General features: G+C 40.7%; 1 protein-coding gene across 3 annotated transcripts in view; it reads left to right on the top strand.

The window, feature by feature from the left end:
• The first annotated feature begins 3,888 nt into the window (after positions 1-3,888).
• The window catches only part of LRRC4C (leucine rich repeat containing 4C), a 988,415-nt gene continuing 976,952 nt past the window's right edge, over positions 3,889-15,351 (top strand). Inside the window, exon 1 of one of the 3 annotated variants that reach the window (XM_081099067.1) lies at positions 3,889-4,277. The gene's annotated coding sequence lies outside the window, so the exon portion shown is untranslated. The remainder of the gene's footprint in view (positions 4,278-15,351) is intronic. The other 2 variants (XM_081099069.1, XM_081099066.1) reach the window with 2 other exon arrangements.

Here is a 15,351-nt window from a genome sequence, read left to right as displayed (position 1 = left end):
GTACTTTAACTTTAGTATAACTATTGTCCAACCTATTCCAGATTCTTAGCGTGCTGGATGAAGAAAAATGGGCACACTGATGAGCTGCTTAATTTTATATCTCACTCATGTATTTGTTTTTACTTCTCACCCAAGGATATTTGTTTGTTGTTGTTTTTTTTAATTGGTTTTAGAAAGAGAGGGAGAGGAGGAGGGGGAAGGGGAGGGGAGGGGAAGGGGAGGGGGGAGAGTGGAGGGGAGGGGGAGGGGGAGACAGGTGTAAAAGAGAAACATCAATGGGTTGCCTCTCATATGCCTGCCCTGGCAGGGGATGGAACCCAACCTGGGCAGGTGCCCTGACTGGGAATCGAGCCTGAAACCTTTTGGTGTAGGGACAGTGTTCTAAACAACTGAGACACCTGGCTAGGGAAATATCTCACTCATTTATTACCCAACTTATTTATTTAAGAGATTCCAAAAAAATTTATATATTATTCCAGTGGTTGTTGGGAGAGGTCATGGAGGGAACGTGATATCTAGTTGACCTTGAGATGAACCTGGTCAATTAGCAACTCCTGCCCTTTCCTGTGGGAGAAACAGGGATGCAAATCCAATCCTCAATGCACACAGCTGAGCCATATCAAGGACATAGCCTTGGGAGCTTGAGGTTTGTTGAGATCAGCTGTACAGAATAAGTGACTGAACACAGTTAAAATCTCTGTATAGACATTTAAGATTCTGGCGGGTTCGCGGGAATATCTACTAGTCTTCCGGCATCCTTCCAACTAGCCTTGTAAGTAAATTCCCTGGCTTAGGAAAGCTGCCACCCACTAGTTGGAAGTGGCAGCTTTTCTTAGGTCTCTCTTTGTCCTCCGTGTACAGGGACCAGTTTCAAATTTTAGCTGAGTAACTCCCTAGGTTTTGAAACAAATGTGGTCACATTGTTGGTATTTTTCCTCAGCAAAGTATTTATTGAATACCTGACAATTGTTTAATGAAAGTCAGTATCCAGACACTCTTTTTTAAAGGGTAATCTGAGTTGCAATGATAATCTGCTATAATCTGCTGTGGAATTGCTATATGCCAGGAATTCCAAAAATGAAATTTTGCCTTGTTCAGCATCTCCATTTTAGTGTTTGTTGGGACTATTGGCGCCAAAGCAAGTCTTAGTGGGGAAGCACTAAACTGCCATCTGATTTTCTTTCTAAATATTCTGAGTCAAAACTATTTCATAAAATTACTAATCCTGAAAATTATTTCTTATTTTAGTGAATCTTATAACACATAAGTAATTGCATGAATGTATCTGTGTACAATAAACTTTAAAAAGGGGTCTAATATTACTCAACTATGGTTTTACAAAAACAAGATCAAAACAACTATTTATATAAAAAGAAATTTAAATAAAATCAAATCTTTTGATGTCCAAAGAATTAAATGATTCCCCTTGTGGCCAACAAAGACTGAGCTAACATAATAAGAAAAACAAATCTACTTATAAAACATATGTAATTAGTACTTATAGATTACTTAGTATGTGTTAGGAAATATGCTAAGCATGTAATAAATATTAATTCATTCCAGTCCTCACAGTAATCCTGTTAGGTATGTGTTAATGTCTTGATTGCAAGTAAATTTTTTTTTTAAGTTGGGGGGAAAGAGAAAGACTTGTGGAGACTGAGGCAGATGATATAAAGTAGGTCCTTCTGAACCATAATGCCCAAGTTTCTGACTCTATCTTTTATTGCCATTTGGGCCAATTAGGGCTGGAATTTGGTGGGTAATAATTAATTGCATTTAGATAAATAAAGGCTAAGATGAGATGCTAGGGTTTTAAAACCTTTCACTTATTAACATAAATGGAATTCCTGTATGTGTTGTCTGTGTGCCACTGTTTAGTAATACTGTTCAGCTCCTAAACATGAATGATGCCTCTAACTGATTATGTAGATATAATCAAGATAAAACAGAATTATTGCTTTAAAATGGAAATCTTCAACAAAGATTTCATGTATGAATTTTAATCACCTAATTTACTTCCTCCCACTTACTAGTGTCTGTTTTGTAGTAAGACCTAGTAGTTGCTCTGTTACCTATGAGAAGATATTTAAATGCTATGTTTCATAGAATAAAAAAATCTTAAATGCTAGAAATAATGTTAGATGCAAATGTAATGTTAGTCAGTGGTATAGTTTTTTAATTTTCTTTTTCTTTCCAATATTCATAGCAGATAATCTACTGTATTTAAGTAAAATCGTGATTTTAAAAGGAGATTTGGGAAAAAATAAAAGGCAAGTTGTTCTCCAAGTTATTATTTGTACCTTTTAATTTTATAAAAACTCAGTAGTTCAGCTTGATGTTATAAATTGTTTTAAACTGTTTACTAAATTAGGTTAAATGCTTGCAGTTGGTAGTGTTTTTACCTGTATCATCTTTTCTGACATCTACTGGCAATACCTGATATTACATTGCTCTTTAATTCATTCTTATCTGCCTTCTCTAACTGTCTAGTACTCATTTCTTCAGATAATACCAATTTAATTCACCCTAAAGAACTCAGTGAGCACCCTTGACTAAAGAAGAGGTATTGTAATATGAGACCGAATCATAGAAGAGGAAACATTTAGTTTTCCAGAGACTGAAGAATTATACACTTAGCATATTGTGCATATATTTTCTTTCATGGCTTGGTACTAAAGGAGATAGAATACTTTATTTCTGGAAAACTCCAAACTCATTCCATCTAAGTGTTACATATACTTAGTGTTTACAATTATCAATCAATCCCCCTAAATGACATGCTTTGCAGTTTGATAGCTGGGTGATAAAAACTGCATTAGAGTAAAACTGGGAAGGGATAGTCTAAATCCACATTAAAATGAGTGCACTGTACCCAGATGCCTGCACACATCGGGGGCATGGCTACGGAGCAGCATGCCTGAGCAAACTTTTCATATTACCAGGAACCCATTTATCCACAGAGCCATCACTCAAATCCAGATACTTGTTGCCAGCGCCAAGATTTATAGGCTGAGGCTCTTTTTTGAAATTGCTTTGTATTTCCATTGAACAGCCAGGGCAGCCGCATGTTGAAAAAAAAAAAAAATCTGCCTTGGTCTCCTTGGAGCCTATTTATAAAACTAATTTGTCTCCCCGGACATTTTTTTTTTTTCCCCTCTTTCATTCAAACGCCAGCCCTTGGCTTCTAAACCATTAAACCCCCCCCCCTCTTTTTTTTTTATCCCCAACAAAATACTGTCACAGACAATGCCTTGCAGGACAGTGATGAGCCCGGTGATAGAGTCCTCCCAGGCAGGACACAGGCCATGTCGCCTTCTGGCCGAGGTGGATCCACTGCCCTCCCTGCAGACGCGCAGGCACACTCAGAGCGCCGGGAAGTGCCCGTTTACTGTACCGCATGCCGCCTGCCTTGAAGGAACTGTAGCTAACCGCCTTATTAGTATTCTCGCCTCCGCAGCATCAGAGGGCTGAGCGACATGCAGCTGAACGGGGACAGACACAGCTCTGGCAGTGATCTCCACGCAGCCTGCCGAACGCCGGGGGTGGGGGATGCAGCACATCAAGATTAATAACCTTGCCAGCACCCGGGGCACCCCGCGAGCAGGCACCTCTGCTGACTGACCCGCTCCTGGCTTCATGCATCCGCCTGGGGGAAGAGGGATTCGGAATCTACCTGGTCCTGGGGGGGCCCCCCTGATTTTTTGGATGCTCTTTTGATCCTACATCGATCTGGGAAGGTAACAGTGAGCCCAACCATCTGCAGCGCACAGCAGCTATTGGAGGTTACTCCTGACAGTTTTCATTGCACGGGTGTGTGTGTGAGTGTGTGTGTGTGTGTGTGTGTGTGTGTGTGTGTGTGTGTGAGTGCGGGGTGCCTGCTTTTGCGTGGAAGAGAATGTGTGAGTGTCCGCGAGCGCGTGTGTTTGTGTGACAACTACAGCAGGTAGATCGTACAGTAGATTTCAGCGCATGAAAATATTCTCTGGGCACTTGGGCTGACAGTCTGTAGTCTCCCCCGCCATCTAGTGCTCACCACCCCCTTTCTTCTCCCTCCGCCCCCTTCTTCTTTTTGCCTTTGATGAGTTTTTGGCTTACTTTTTGGCGGAGTCTCTTGGACACGTTTTGCTGGATAATCAGATAAATGGAACCTTTGAAAACTGATTGTTTTTCTCCTCTGTGACTTTAAAAAAGAAGAAGAAAAGAGTAGTGCAAGACGAGCTAGAGGATTTTAAATTTTCCTTGGTGAAATCCGAGGGTGCGGAGGGTGCAGAAAGAAGGTAAGTCACGGGACCACTTAGATCTTGGTCCCTGCTTCCTTGCAATGTTTTGGGCTTTCCTGTTTGTTTTCAGAGATCCATATGCAGTCTTTAAGCGCGTCTTCAGAGAATGCAATGCTCAGAAGAACTCAGTGTGTGGCATTTTGGGGCTATTTTCATGCCTAGGAGATTATTTCCATTTTTATAACCAACCTCCCCCCGCCCCCCATCCTTCCATTTTTATACCTCTTATTGATCTAACATTAGAATTCTGCATATATGAAATCTGGAAAAAAATTAATTCCAGCCTTCTCCCTCCTTGACATACGCTCTAAATTTGAGAGAGGGAAAAAAAAATCAGTAAAGCTACTGGCAGAGGCTCTGAGTTAGAGGCAAAAGTGTGTGAGGGTGGGGGTTGGGGGAATAAGCCGGGCCTTTATGATAACTTAGTAGATTGTTTTTCCATAGCACTTTTTTTTTTTCCTTGCATAGTTCCGTCTGCTCTGGAGAGTAGCGAATGCATGGAATGCAGAAAAGCTGTTTCAACAGCTCTTCAGTGGAGCAAATGAGTACAAAGTGGAAATGGTTTAGTATTTCGCACCTCTCTTTTGTGCACTGGTTCTCTTGCTATTGCATCTCATTAACCTTTCTGAAGGCAGCGTCCGTCCCCTGATTAAGACTTGTGTCTCTCATTTTTCCCTCCGTGGTCCCCAGAGACCACATTGCTCTTACTTGTCTCTTCTGGGCTGCAAAGGCAAGCAGGCAGCATCAGGAATTCAGGGGACTTAAGTGGAACATCTCGCCTAACTCAGTCTCCAGTGTTTCCTCGTGGTTAGCTTTGCATTTTTCGCTTCTTTGTTTTTTCTTTCCCTTTCATTCAAAGTTAAATGTAGATAGTACTTTACGTTACCACCCCCAGGTTATTTAAAGCAAAAGGCCATTGTATGGTGATAGCATCTGCGTCCTGTATCTGTATTTTTATCTCTGCATTGGCATCACTTAGCTTCTCCCAAGAAGTGAGAACACTTGTAAATATATTTTTCTAAAATGCTGAGACCCCAGTATTTTAGAGCTTTAGAAGTACTAGAGCTTCCCTCTGTCAATGCATATGGCATTTGGGAACTCTTGCCCAATGCATACGGGTGGTTTCTCCTGAAAGGAATGGTGATATTTCATGGGATGTTAGCCAACTCGGGAATGTTACTGTGAGCATATTCATATAGGCGATGCCAGGAATGTTAGTTAACTGGGCAGAGGAGAGTACGTAGAGGTGTTTCCATGCACTGATGTCTGTGTAGAGATGGAGAAGTGGAAGAAATCACAGCAGAAGAGATTTAGTCAGAGGCATTTGATGGGTTAACATTTTATGAGCACAGCCAAGTTGAAGGATGTTAAACATCATACTTAACACATTCTACTATTTCCTGTTTCAAAAAAGAGTTGTTCAAAATTCCTGAACGGAAAAGAAAACACACACACACACAAACAGAACTTAAAGATGAGATTATGCTGTGGTATTACAGTGGGCTGTCCCTTTCTTGTCTAAGTTTTTGCAGAATGGTGTTAGAGACACAAGTAAAGGGGGTAGCTGATAAAAGATGTCCACCACCTCTCCTCCCCCACCCCCGCCCTGGCCATCCTTTAACTTATACCTCACATAGTGCCTTGGTAAAAATGCTAGGCAAAAACTCCTTCCTGTCCGTATAATGTATGGTATATCTTTCTTGTCAACTCCAGCTGCTCAGGATATTTCCATCTGCTACTCATAGATTCCAGTTACATTCCACCTGTCAAGTAAGGGGCTTTTTTTTTTTCATTTTTAAATGACTTGAACAGAGGTGAAACCCCAAATAAAATTTCATTTTCTTTCTGGAGAAAATAACCCGGAGCATTCCTAAAACCTGAAGGTGAATGTAATATATAAATAAGAAACCCAAAGTTGACTGTTCTCAGGAGAGTACAGAGCCATAATGCTCCACATGCCAATGGGGTAGGTCCGGGTTTCGGAGGTTCCCAGATCCTGCCAGGATGACCAGCATTCCTTAGGTTGGTCAGCTCTTCATTAACCTTCAGCTTTTGGTAGCCAGTACAAGGCATAGGGGCCAGTTTTTGACATCATCTCTTTTGTTAGGATTGTTCTGAAGAAAGAGAAACCCTTTGAAAATGCTGTTCTGGAAGTTGGCAAATTAGTACCTCTTTTTATCAAGGCTATTTAATTTTGAAGGTTCCTCCTCCCATTCACAATGTCATCTAGTGTGGCTATATTTAGACTTGTGGGATTGGTAAAGTTTAATTGCATAGATTATTCTCAACACCATCTTCAAAAAAATAATAAGGATAACATCTTGGCTTTTGTGCATTTGAGATTTAATAATTGTAATGAGTGAATCTACTAGCAAGAGCAACACTTTCATTATCACTCATTTTAGGCTAATAATAGAAATGGGGTTCAAGCCAACTCAGGATTTTCTGATTACAGCTCCTGCAATGTGCAAAGCGCCTCCCTGGTATCTCAAGGATTCCTGATGGTGTTTGAGTTGATCGTAACCCGGCATCCTTATTATCAGCCCAGGTCAGAACAGCGGTAAACAGCTCTCCATCAGAACTGGCTCCAGATCCAGGGCTTTGTTTTGTGATAGAGAGTGTTTTGGAGTTTAATAGGGCTGGTTTTCCTGCTTAGTGAGTTCGGAAAAGAAAGGTGAAGGGAGAGAAGTAGCTTTCCATTTCAGTAGAGGTACAGTGTCATAGTTACCAAAGAAGAGGCAGAAGTTCCCCAGAAGAAATAAGTACAAGATTGTCTTTTTAAAAGAATGAATTGGTAAAGGGTTGTCTTGAATTTTTGGAGGAGGAGAATAAAGGAAATTCCAGTTCCCTCACTGTTTAGTGCCAGTTAGTTGGCTAGTGTTTCTGTGGGTCTTTGCTCAAGTGAGCCAACCAGGCCCAACATTCTCCAGCATGTTTCTATGTTTCTAAGACCCAGAGCACTTAACACATAAAGATCTCTTTGCTTATGTAACAAACAGAGCTGACAGCTGGAGAGCCAGCTACTGAGAACCTTTAAAGGGAGCCAGAGAGATCCCACAGTAAGTTGAGCAAAAGGGAGCTCTTGGAGTTCTGGCTCTGGGGGTGGGTGAGGACCAGGTGGACTGAACTTGAAGTTTTGATTGCTGAGTCATTACAACTGCCTGAAGCTGTGTGCTAGCTCCAGGAACTGATACTGACATCAGGGGCCAATGCTAAAAGGCTAGAGCATCAACCTACAGCAGAAAATGCAGATTCTTGGAATAGGGAGATATACTGACTTACATTTTGGGGACAGATATATTCTCTGTGTATTCTTGCTGTTGTTCTTATTACTTTTTTATATTTTTATTGATTTCACAGAGGAAGGAAGAGGGAGAGAGAGCTGGAAACATCATTGATGAGAGAGAATCATTCATGGGCTGCCTCCTGCACGCCCCCTACTGGGGATCGAGCCTGCAACCCGGGCATGTGCCCTTGACCGGAATTGAACCCCGGACTCTACAGTCCACAAGCCTACGCTCTATCCACCGAGCAAAACCAGCTAGGGCAGTGTTCTTATTACTTAAAAACAACACTTCAGAGTGCTCCAATAAATTACAAAAGGAAAGCTAGCCCCACCAGTGTTGCTTAGTGGTTTGAACGTTGACCAGGAGGTCAAGGTTGGATTCATAGTCAGGGCACATGCTCGGGTTGCAGGCTTGATATCAGTGTGGGGTGTGCAGGAGGCAGCTGATCAATGATTCTCTCTCATCATTGATGTTTCTATCTCTCCCTCCCTCTCTGAAATCAATAACAATATATTTTTAACAAATTACAAAATAAAAGATAGATTAATTGAAGTGCAACTAGGACAGGGACTTGGCAATTGACTAAATCAATTCACTCAATTATATGTATTGCCTTTTTGGGACCACTCAGAACTCACAGTTAAGTGGGAGTAGAGCAAAGGCTGGGGTTAGAATCCCAAGAAGAAAATCCCTGGATTGAGGGTCAGAAGCACTGATAGTGCTGTTTAAAGATCAGTAAGTCACTCAACGTGTCAGAACCCTGATTTCCTCCTATATAGTTTGGAAATAGCATTCGTAACCCATAGTATTGTCATGAGAATTATAATGAATATTACAGAGTAAAATGAACTATAGGTATACATTTCTGTGGAAAGCTAAGGTGTTATGGTAATGATGACTTCCTATATGATTCAAGACTCTACAAATTGATTTCTCCAATATGATTTCAAATTAAAATGATGAAGCAGAACTGGTCTTTTCTTCATGATGAGTGATCAAAATTTACAGTGTTATAATTTGGGCACTTTCCCACCTTTGAGGATTATACCCCTTCTCAGTAAGCTTTGTGGTATATTCATAGTTACTTGTGTGTGTGTGTAGGTATAGGTGCATACACACAGGTGCAATGTGTGTGCAGATGAGTATGGTTGCATGTGCAAGTAATTGACAAGTCTATAGGAGGTATAGTTTTAGATTCACATAAAAATAGAAAATGTGTGAGGACCTGAATCATTGGAATTGAGTATCCAGGAAGGACTTGGACACGTCTAGCCCTTATCTGTTGGAATACATACATTTTTAGAGTTTTTAGGCTTTAGAAAACTCTCTTTCACAATGAAGCTGTTGTCTGGAATTTGAGTGAAACTTGAAGTTGTATCAATAGGTATTTATAAAAGGTCGAGATGATTGTCACTCTAACTTACATTTTGGGGACAGTAGGTCAGCATTAAAAGGCTGAGTTGGAAATCATGATGGCAAGAGTAAGTGATATGGCGAGCACTAGCTTTGGAGTTGGACAGATGGGTTCAAATACCTATTCTCTAAGAGAATGTTTATCTGTTTTATAAGATAGAAACAACCAGTCATTCAGAGGGCCTCTGTTATGAATGAAGAAATGATAATATAAACAGTACTTTGTAAAACCCTTGACACAAAATGGGAACTCCACAGAGAGTTCACATATATTCATTCTTTCTTCTTCACCCAGCTTAAGAATTAGGAAGACCACTCTAATCCAGTCAATATTCTTATGTAATTTATGCATACATAAGGTGGGCAAAAGCCACAATGTAATCTGAGAGCTAATTAAAACTGGAGCAAGAGAAAGCTATATTTCTGTAAATGAGCTCATTTCACGTACTATGGTTTCATCAGGTCTTTTCTCAGAGCAAACAAGTGCCCTTTCCAGATGTCACTTCACTTAACGTTCACAACTTCCACAATGATACTGAATGTAAGTAGCGAGAATCAAGTGCAGCCATCCATACTAGTATGTGGTTGCAGAAACACAACTCAGATGTCAGCGGGTGGTGTTAACATTGCTCTTTATCTAACATCTCATTTTGTTCTCAAAGAAAGGATGCATATTTATTAAACACCGACTAGGTACAAGCACTGTGATCATTGTGATGGGGGATACAGAAGGACCTCTCTGCTAATGTCTCTTTGCTACGCTTTCTGCATTTGGATGGGGCATGCTGCAGTCTTTAAGGCTGCCCCTTGGAATGTGGACTTGATTTTTCAACAGAATTAAGATTTCCCTGCAAGAGTCTGACCTAGGTAGGGCTGTGCCATTGAATCTGACCTTCATTTAGTTCAAGATGCAAAAGATGTAAAAATCCTTGTTCCTATTGATGTAGCTGAGCTGAGCTGTCAGTGACGAGTTCAGTTCGCTTTGCTAGCTCTGCATGGCTGGTACCACTTGACCCAGGTATTTCTGTTCTGCAAAGTCAGCCTTTCCCTGTGTCGGAAGGAAGTAGGGGTTTTTCTTCAGGTTGTGGGTTCCTTCTCTCCTTATAACCAATGGATGAAGTCTATTTTATGGCCTGCTGGGAAAGAAGACACGATCCATGTTCTCTGCATTTAAAGGCCCCATTTCTTAAAATACACATTCAGTAGAGTAAGAAAGGGAAGAGGAATGTCAGTTGCTCAAAATAATAAACACAAGTTCATTGGCCTATTCTACAGCCTCAAGTATCAGGATTTATGGTTAGAGCACTGCATTGAACTAAGGACATTTCCTATGTAAAATACTCAGATTATTGCCAGCAAATATCAAGGCAGTATTATAAATTATAATTATTTCATATAGTCAACAGATATGTTTCCTATACCAGGCTTGGTACTAGGTAGATTATATTATTTACTTAAACTTCTAAAAAACTGTAAGATGATATCATTATTCTCATATTACAGATGAGGCAAAAAGTGATTCATTTTTTTTTTATTTTCTTTTGCCTAAAATTCTGACTCACTTCAGGGCTTGTGTATATTCTTCTATACTATGGTTATTTAATTTAAATATTTTTTTGGTTGCAAACCTTATGCTTTTTCACATAAATCCTTGAATATAGACAGTCCAGGGTCAGCCTTCTCTGGATGAAAGAGAGCAATCTTGTTTTATTTGACTGACTCAGTCTATCAGTGGGACAATACGGTCTCAGTGTTGCTAAGGGATCTCTGAAGGGTTACCTCCCTGAATCAAGGGGTTCCCGATACAGTACATCACCAATGCCACATTTCTGTGCTCATTGGCAGCATTCATAGCTTAATTTTGCCAGTTATCTGTATCATTGGAATATTTGCTATCATGTGGAATATTGGCAATGGTATAAAAGCACCACAGTTATAGGGCTTGGAATAAAGTAAAGACATAAAGGTCTCCTCTGTAACATTAAATAGTAAGTAGTATTGGCAAGTATATGTAGTGTGCACTTTATGGGTAGTCTCTCTCAATATGTTTATCTACTAATTAGTTAAGTAACTCTCTACAGATTACTTTGGTACCCGTATAACCTAATCTTACCTTGCAGCGTTATTGTAAAAATATGAAGAAAAACATAATACTTGTAAAGGACTTAAAACAGAGATTGGAACTCATTTGATGCTCAAAAGTATGTCATTATGATCATTACATTTATTTAATTATAATAATTATTAGTAATAATAATAATAAGTAGTAGTATTAATTATGATAATATAGCAATCTCAGTTTGCCAGAGGTTATACAAATTATCACTTCACATGAATACACAAAAAGAAAATATCTGTGTCACTCTGGACATAAAAAATATGAGAGAGAGGAGGAAAATGATTCTTCAGTAATATTGCTGTCAGTGGGGGAACATGCTGATGGAAAAAGAGTGATTTTGTGCAGAGCCTTCAAGGAGACTAGAGAAACAAAGAGAACCAAGTGAGAATTTCATGAGCTGAGGAATATTTTCTAAAGTCACATCCTAAAATGCTGTGACTTTGGGAATAAGCCCACTGCTTGGATGTGAGTAGAAAAAGGGTCACATTTTGAAAGCAATCTTGATAGAGAAGAGGTAACAATCTTCCTTTGACTTTATTCTCAAAAAGTAGAGAAAATTTTAAGTACCTTTTATTTCTGCAAAATTTCTCTAGCTTTTGTACATAATGCAGGTATTTCAGTTGTTGGTATTCCAGCTGTATATAGCTATAATAATAAAAGCATAATATGCAAATAGACTGAATGAATGAACAGCGGAACGACCGTCCGGACAACCTTCTAGATGAAGCCAGGGCTGCGAGGCCCTACCCTTGCGTGAATTTTGTGCATCGGGTCTCTAATATATATATATATATATCCCTAAGTGGCCGTTACAGCAGAACAACCAGAACAAGCAGTCGCTATGATGCACACTGACCACCAGGGGGCAGACGCCCAATGCAGGAGCTGCCTCCTGGTGGTTAGTGCACTCCCACAGGGGTAGTGCCATTCAGCCAGAAGTCGGGCTCATGGCTGGCAAGCACAGCACTGGTGACGGGAGAGGCTGTGCTAAGGAACAGCAAGCTGAGCAGTAAGGAGCAAGGGGTCCCGGACTGTGAGAGGGATGTCCAACTGCCCACGGGGAGCACGCCTAAGCCTGCAGGCAGACATCCCCTGAGGAGTCCCGACTGCAAGAGGCTGCAGGCCAGGCTAAGGGATCCCCCCTCCAGTGCATGAATTTCTTGCACCAGGCCTCTAGTATATATCAGCATTTTAAATGCTTGATGGTAAGCCATTACAGGTGGGAGATTGAAATCTTTTATGTAGGGCCTTTTGATTTTAATATCCATGTTGTAAGTTATAAGTCACAGAACCAAGGGCCAAGTGAACTCACAGTAATTCATAGTCTACATTTTCAGAAAAGTATGATTGGATTAAAAACCTGGGACCATATATACCTAGAAACTAGTGGATGCTCAGTGTGAAACAAGTGTTACAGTAAAGAAAAGTTTTCCATACAAATTGAGACAAATGTTTGGATAAGAGTCAAAGTAATTGTGAAGCACAAGCATTTTGAACAATCACTTTAACAAAGGCTAACGCTTTCCTGAAAACAAGTAATCAGTAATACAAACAATGGATGGACTTGCTAATCTGTTCCCTGTTGGAAACCTTCACTATATATAGTGATAGTAAACTCCACACTGAGTATAGAAACACACAAGGAAAACACTTCACTCATCTTTGTTTTATGTGATTTTTGCTCAGGATCTTTCACAGACTAACAAAGCTGAATTACATTAAACTGTAAACATTTTATTTATCTGCTTTTTTTTACAGCGCTGATAGTAAGAGCATATACTAGTATACAAACAGTCTTCAACTTTTTCTGAGTGTCTCCTGACTGCAAATACTTTCAGGAGCCTGATTCTGCCCTGCTCATAGATGGCTGAGTTCTTCTCCCTGTGTTTACCTGGTTGATGCTACCTCCTTTATCTCTTTCCTCTTCCTTGACCTGACTTGCCTTTTGCAGTGATTCTACTGGATGTGTCTTTGCCACTTCAAGTTTCATTTTTATCTCTCCCAGCACAGTAGACACTGCTACATTTCCCCCCTAAGCTTTCACTAATGGAATTTGAATCTACCTATCTGGTACATGGTTTTTGTTTGTTGGTTTGTTTTCTCCAAAACTCATTTGACTAGATCTAGGTCAAGATTGCTTTCTCATAAGTAAATCAGAGTTTTCAACAAATCCTCTTGTGAATACCAATATACTATTTTGCTTCTGTGGTCATTTTAATGGTGTTATTTATTCTACATGTGTCTACTGAACACCTATTACGTGCACTATTACATCAGTTATAATATGGAACAGAAAGTTGTAAGTAATATGATTTATTTCCCCCTCAAATATACAGGGTGTCCAGAAATGATAACGCAATTTGATGTTTCTTTCTTTTCAGATCTTACCCATTGGAATTAGTAATTATTCAAAGTGTGTAAACATTTTTGGGGAACACCCTGTATTAATATATTGTTGCTGATGTTATATTGGCAAAGGATAAATTGATCTGCTGAATAGGCAGCACAGTGTTCAGAACTAAAACTTGATGGGATGATTCAGAAAATGGAGTTATCACTGGAAAGATTGTGGTTGGGGAATTTTAAGGAAGAAAGAGAATCTTGGCTTTGGTCCTAAGTATAATGTGAAGCAATAATAATATTTCTGAAGAGAAAATGGAAGAGATTAGGAGTTTGCGTATCAGTGTGAATAGAGTCAGGATATGCATCCACAAGTAGTTGGTGGGTAAGAATAAAGATACAGGTGGGCCCTGTAGAAGGACTTGAAAAAATTCGCAAAGTTAACACAAAAGCTAGCATGTATTTAACACCGTGCCATCCCAGGTGGTCTTCCGGGAACTTCCCAGTCGTGAAAAGGAAGTATGATAATTCTCAGGATGCTGATGAGGAAACCGCAGACAACTTGTGCTTTGCTCCAGGTAATGAGGCATTGCAGGAAGCAAAGCACGTGGTATCTGCCCAGAGGCACTGGCTGCAGAGCCCAGGCTACCTGATTCCTCCCATTCTGAGCTTTATCCTCCCAATCCCATAAAGCCACACACCATGCTCTCTACTTTTTTTCTTATTGCCTTTTACAATTTTTTACGCTCTTTTGGGTGACAGTTGTTTTCAGTCTTACTATCAGATTTTTTACCTTAAACTGTTTTCCCGGGGATCCTTTCTCCCAATGATCACCAACAAGAGAGTTTGGGAACAAGGATCGACACAAAGACTTACCTGTCCCGTGTCCTCATACTCTGATCCTTGCCAAGCTCTGAGGATGGCCTTTTCTCTTCAGTTTCTGGAAGGGGAGCTAGTGCTTCATACAGATGGCCTGTCGGACAGGCAGATGGCCTCAGCCTCTAACGGTGTGTTCTAGGGGAAACGGTCTGCGATCTGCCAGCTCAGACTGCAATGCTGCTTAAAACCACCGTGAAGAGCTGACAGTCTTCAGCCCAGTTATTCAGTTTGCGGCTCTGAGAGATGCGAGAGGGACCTTTTCTTCTCTGAGTAGATGCCAATTTCTCTCTCTCTCAAGCCGGAGGGAAAATTGTTCCAAACAATGAATCTAGGCATTTGCCAGGGGGCTTAGCAGGATGCTGTTTTTCTTGGCTTAGGGACTGGATCCCAGGTAAGGACCCAAGAGAAGGAGAAGGCAGATTGTTTTAAGGTGGCCAGCTCTGATTCTGACCCTGCAATCAAGTTGATAAAAAGCAACAGAAGGTTTGGGCCCATCCTTGGGAAGTCACGCAGATTGATTCTCTGGTCATTACTCGCTGCCTCTCTGGGGCAGTACAGAGTCAGCCGCCTGTCTCAGTAACACCTGACTCTCTCCCCTGATGAGAACAGACCTAGGAGATTCGGAAACAGAAAAAGAACTCATTTCCTTTCCTTGTCAGGGCCTGGGTACGGTTCCAGAAGAACCTGCCCTCCTCAATATCTGTTGTACTCACCCCTACCACCTTCCCTGGTGCTGAGTGACTTGAGGGTCCAGAATATGAGGACATCTTTCCCTGCTCCTGTCATCTTTTCCCTTAGGCTTCTTACCGAGTGAAGCCGCAGAAGATGACAAGTCAGGGTCAGGCAACAGCCCCAATTTCTGACATCTACTCAAATGATCATCTAATCTGCTAAATTGCTCAGACTTCATGTTTTTTTGCTTTCCAGGATTATATACCTGTACCCTCAAACTCCAGACCCAAGTTTTCCAACATCCACCTCAGGCCCATCTCCTTTTTTGGTCACATGTTTGATTGCTTTCATATCTGCACCC

This window comes from Myotis nattereri, assembly GCF_964212035.1.
Source record: "Myotis nattereri genome assembly, chromosome: 9".
In the NCBI taxonomy this organism is placed as follows: domain Eukaryota; kingdom Metazoa; phylum Chordata; class Mammalia; order Chiroptera; family Vespertilionidae; genus Myotis; species Myotis nattereri.
Note: the sequence above shows the minus strand (reverse complement) of the source record. Positions and strands in the feature narration are given on the sequence as shown.